Genomic DNA, 6,001 nt, shown 5'->3' with positions numbered 1-6,001 from the left:
CGCCCGGTGGAAATAAAGGCACCTGTGGCCCTGTGATATAAGTAACACCTACAGACAGGTCCGTTTGGTTTTTCAGGTTTACGCACAGCCCCTTTGATGACGGTGACATACGGTGTGACACGGCTCCTTGGGAGGGGGCGGGTGCGGGCGGGAGGGGGGGGGGGAGCGGGATGGTTCTCACGTGCAGAAAGTTTACCTTTATCCTGCTTTTGTGCCCAGCTCGCCACCCTCCTTCTTGGCCCAGGGGACTCGGTAAACAAGCCCAGAATTCGTGCCTCCGTGCTCTGCCCAGTCCTGCACGGAGCTGGCTGGGGATTCTCAGTCGTGCAAGCCGTAGGGGGAGCTCTCAGAGGCAGCCAGCCTCCCTCCTGGTTTGGTAGAGTCTGGCGCCTTGGAGGAGTAGTCCATTCTCCTTCTCCCCCCTGTGTGGCCAGGAGGAAGGGCAGGATGGGGCAGTGGTTATGAACACAGGTTTTGCAGCGAGATGGCTTTGGACTCAAAGTCTAGGTCCATCATTTTCTTTTTCTTTTCTTTTTAAATATATTTCATTGATTTTTTTACAGAGAGGAAGGGAGAGGGATAGAGAGTTAGAAACATTGATGAGAAAGAAACATCGATCAGCTGCCTCCTGCACACCCACTACTGGGGATGTGCCCGCAACCAAGGTACATGCCCTTGACCGGAATCGAACCTGGAACCTTTCAGTCTGCAGGCCGATGCTTTATCCACTGAGCCAAACCAGTGAGGGGTAGGTCCATCTTTTTCTAGCTGGGTTGCCTTGGATAACGTAAGCAGCCTGTCTGAGCCTCATCACGCTGGTGCAAAGAAGAGCACTACCCACTGGGCGGCTTAGAGGGTCACAGGAGGTAACACAGGTGAAGCCCCGAATAAGCCCGTTGGTAGTGATTATGATCACAGCCTTTTCCTGGATGGAGCACAGGAGCCAGAAACCCCTCTCTACCACGCCCTCCAATCTCTGCCTTCAGACCGGGCGAGGGGAATCAGCTTGCAGAACCATTGCTGGGCCTTTCTTCTACTTTTTCACTCATCAACAGGGCATTGGGCTCATGAACTTATTCAACTTCTAACATCTCTGATGTGACGAGCCACGGCATGGCTCTCTCCCTCTCTCCACTCCCCACCACCACCTCCCCCCCCCCCCCCGCCCCCCGTCTTACCGATGGAGAACCGAAGAGATTTAGGGGGTTAGTCAGGGGTCACGAGGTGGGACCTGGCTTGGATGCCAGCTCTCAGATGTCTAGCTGAGGACTACCTGATTTGGGGGATTTCCCTGGGAGGGTAGACACCTCATTCAGGCTGTGAGATAGTGCCCCTGGTCAGCCAAGGGACAGCATTTATGACCCTCTGCCTTTCTGCTCTGGGCTTGCAGCTCTCTGGGGCAGCCAAGACATGTGTATGAGGTGCAGACTCCAAGCTTTAGAGTAAAAGCAGGGACTGGTTTGTTAGGTTTTCTTTGGATCCATGGGCACTGGGACAAACATACAACTACAGAAACACATACAGCCTGGAGAAACAAAAAGGTAGTTCATCCCAGAACTCAAGTGTCATCATGGAAAAATAGTTGAAGGAAGATAGCAGCCCAGGCTGCTGACTTGCTGTGTAATGTCAGCCAAGTCACGTAGCTCCTCTGGGCTCCATTTCCCCGCAGTGGTAAAAGGAGGAGGTTGGAAAAGAATAGTGATTTTCAAACTGTGCTCCAAGGAACCCCCAGGGGTTCCCTCGGAGCCCTCAACAGGGCTTGTGGGGGGAGAGAATGGGGAGTTAGCGCGGATGGGCGAGGAGTGGGTTAGGTTCTAGGCCTCTCCTCCTGCTTCAATAAGAGCATCTCATCGTTGATACAAATCTTCAGGATGAGATTTCCTTTGAACAAAAGAATGTGGACTTAAAAGAATTTGCAATGAACTAGATTAGATGGCCTTGGAATTTGTACTTAAAAGAATCTGGAATGAACTAGATTAGCTGGAAAATTCTGTGACCTGCCTCTTCCTCCTCTGTGTCTGGGGGACCCTGATGGTCCTAACAACCACGTTCAGGGTTCTTGGCCATTTCCCATCTTGTCTCTGACGTCTGAAATGCCTGTCATGTTTGTACTGTGTCTGCACGCAAGCATTCTTCTCAGTAGAGAGATGTGGGTGGAAGACATATTATTCCGTTGTTTTTAGAAAAGAGTCTTTTGGTGAAATTATACTTGTTTTCTACACTGTCCTGGCTGAAAAGTTTCAGAGTGAAAACTCTTCTGGCATTGAATGTGTATGACAACAAACTGCCTCATGGGTCTGAATGTACAATACGGCATCTCTGAGTCTGGGAAATTACAGGCCTGCGGACAGTGAATAAAAGGGGTGATTAAGATAAAACCAAAATAAAAGAGGAATTAGACTCTAATTAAGTCTATCACACCTAAATTTGATTGGAGTGGAGATCTTGGACGATACCAAACACTAAGCTTGTAAAAACTGTATTATGGATGTCAATCAAAGACAAGAGACGGCGGTTGCGGATGGAGAGGAGGTGGGTAAAAGAAATGGAGCATTTTAGAATTTCCAGAGGACCCTCCTCTGGTGGCTCAGCCACACGGTAATGACAGGTAACACTAGGCTTATGAGAGCTATTGGCGACTAAGACCAGTTTCCAGAGGGAGACTTCCTAAGTTCGAATCCCTGCCTTGCCATTTGCTGACTGGAAAGTTTGTTGAACATCCTTGCATTCCAGTTCCCTCTTCTATAAAAGGAAGAAGAGGAATCCATCTCCTCTTGGTTGTTGGGTGAATTAAATGAGTTCACACCTGGCATGTGTTGAGAACTCTTTATTATCCCGTGCTGGCCTGTGACACGTGACAGTGACTAAACAAGGAGGCCATTAGTCCCACTGGTTCTAATGCCTGGGTATCTTATGCAAGCAACCTGAGACCCCAGCCAGAGTCGATTGTAAATGCACCTGTATTCAGAAAAAAGGGAATTTAAAAACAACTAATCACAATGAACTAGACTGGTGGTCGGCAAATTCATTAGTCAACAGAGCCAAATATCAACAGTACAATGATTGAAATTTCTTTGGAGAGCCGAAAACCGACTTCTGTGCATGGACCACGAAGTTTCAATTGCACTGTACATGCGTGCCTGAACATGGTATTTTGTGGAAGAGCCACACTCAAGGGGCTAAAGAGCCGCATGTGGCTCTGGAGCCACAGTTTGCCAACCATTGAACTAGGCTTTCCAAAATTAGGCAATGGCTTAAAGCTATAGCCAATCCAGCCGTTTCCTTGCATTGCTTTCCTGTCTGCTCTATACAAGTCTTTCCCCTACCAGTGGCCGAGCCGGGAGGAACTCAGGCCTGCCCAATGCTAAAACCCCACCACAGACACCGGCGCTGGATCCGGGGGCCCCTCTCCTTCTGCTCTGGCCTCAGAAAGGATTCTTCGCTCTCTGTTGCTTCAAGATCAGTGGCCATCATAGGCACAGTCTGCCTTTCAGTGCAGAGTGGGAATTCTGGCACTTCCTTGACTCCCTGGTGTCTAGTATGGTTCTTGGGACAAAGAAGACACTGCATCCATGCATGTACCGCTCTGCGTGAATGAAAAGACAAGTCACCTAGAAGGCCCACCGTTTCTATCCAATTCTTATTAGATATAATAAATCTCATGCTTTTCCTAAAACCTGCCCTTTTAAAGCTAAGCCAATTTATTTTTTAGTTATTTGTTCTCTTCTCCAATTTGCCATCTTCACCACCACCCCAGCGGGCAGCAGAGGCTGAGGACAAAAGTGAATTAAAAAAAATACATTCAGGAAAAAACTTCATAGATGATGGCATTAACAGGAGAGATTTGCAGGGTGGGGGTGAGACATATGAGCTTGAATTAGGTGTCCTGTTTCCATTATCCTGATACTATTAGAATTACAGTTGTTGCAGAAATTACATTTTTCTATGCTCTATTCATCCAGATGTTTAAGAATAAAAAGCTTTCTGTCAGTGCATATGTATGACAGCAAAGTCCTGGCACCTGCCACCTTGGAGACGGCATCAGCTTTTCAGGGCCTCGTTCCCTCATCTGGGAGAACTTTCTGTGATTTCTGATGCATTGTAAATTCTCGCCAAATGGCAATTATTGTGGTTTATGGAGAGAAATGCAGATATTGACTGAGATGCCACCTTTCAGCATTACCATAAGAAGTAAAATAATATTGTCCTTCTACAATAATCATAACTGCTACTCTCTACCATCATTTAGTAAGTGCCAAGTACTGTTTAGACATGCTGTGTATTTTAAGTCATTTAATCCTTATGTCATTTCTCTGAGGTAGGTGCCATTATTATTATTTTTATATTTTATTGATTTTTTTACAGAGAGGAAGGGAGATAGAGAGTTAGAAACATCGATGAGAGAGAATCATCCATCAGCTGCCTCCTGCACACCCACTACTGGGGATGTGCCCGCAACCAAGATACATGCTCTTGTCCAGAATCAAATCCAGGACCTTTCAGTCCGAAGGCTGATGCTGCATCCACTGAGCCAAACTGGCTTTGGCAGGTGCCATTATTATTATTATCTAACATTTACCAATGAGAAAACAGGCACAGGGAGTTTAAGGAACTCACCCAAAGTCACACAGCATACAGAACTCAGAGCAGGATTTGAGCCTGGGCAGCTGGCATTAGAGTCCACAAACATCACCATTAGGCTGTCATGTGGTACCTCTGAAGGAATCAGAATCTAAGTTGAAGAGATATCAATTTTCTTAGGCATCTCAGGTTGCTGGTAAGGATAAGTTACAAACCTATTGTCCCCTAAACCACCTAGCACGGACAGAAGCACAAATAAGTACTCAAGCAATTCTTGTTGGCTGATGGTGTGTTTGCTTTATTTCCTATTTGGGTATATTTTCCCAGTCTTCTATATCCAGCTCATCATTTAGCTGTTAATGCTGTCTGTTCTCCTGACCGGGAATTCTGATTCAGTATACAGCAACAGTGAGGTGGCTCCCCTGATAATTCCTCCTTGGCTATGAGCCTCATGGAAGTAATGGAACTTTGTGTGATTCCCAACACTAAGATATCGTGGTGGGTCAGCATCGCAGTCAATGGTTGGCAGAAGCATAATGAAAATGAGGATAAGAATACTGATTTTGTTGTTACTAGGTTAAATTATCATAACATTTATGAAACAGCAGACACAATGACAAGACTATTTCTAGACTCCCTTCTTCCTGTGAGGATTCTGGAAGTTAACCTAATCAAAGCTTTTGTGTTTTGGATCAGCTTGAATACATCTAAAGCAATATGGCTGTATAAAGGCACAGATCTGAGAGGCTAGAATGGAGGGGTTTTGAAGACAGAATTTTCTTTCGTTGTTTTCCTGCTAAACTTCAGTCCCTTGGCGGGTATGAGAATTTGCTTCCAGAGAGAGTTGCAGGGGGTGAAGAATAGATGACGTTGACTCATATAGTCAGTGCTAATGGTGCTGCCATTGAGATATTAGGTAACTGAATAACCCAGTCCCTCCAGCCATGTCTAATTAGCTTGGTCAATATGGAAATCACACTAATAAAGGTTAGGCTATCAGTAGATATTTAAAGACAAGCTTCTTATAGGTGAGCTGATATTGGACTTTCTAGGTGAACTTAACCTCAGTTTTCTCCCTTATCAGTAGGATTGATCACACATGTATTTTGTTAATGTGTGTGGCTGCATTGACTTCCATGTCTCCAGACTGAACTCCTGCATCTGCTGGCTAAATACATACATATTGCCAGGTATGTGAAAAAGGACTAAGACCTAGTTGTGGCCTTTAAGTAATAGATATTTTAACAGAAAATTCACGAGGAAACATTTAGAGGTAGTATATGATTCCAAGACAAATTTCAAGCTAGGGGATATAGGATTTCATAAGAAGGAGGTCAGTAAGGGCTGGAACCACCAGAGAAAACTTCCTGTGAAATATGGCACTTGAGATGGGCCATGAAAAATTGGAATGACTTGCTAA

This window comes from Pipistrellus hanaki (assembly GCF_964339955.1).
Source record: "Pipistrellus hanaki genome assembly, chromosome: 9".
Classification (NCBI taxonomy): domain Eukaryota; kingdom Metazoa; phylum Chordata; class Mammalia; order Chiroptera; family Vespertilionidae; genus Pipistrellus; species Pipistrellus hanaki.
The sequence above is the reverse complement of the archived record's forward strand: the minus strand, read 5'-3'. Positions refer to the sequence as shown.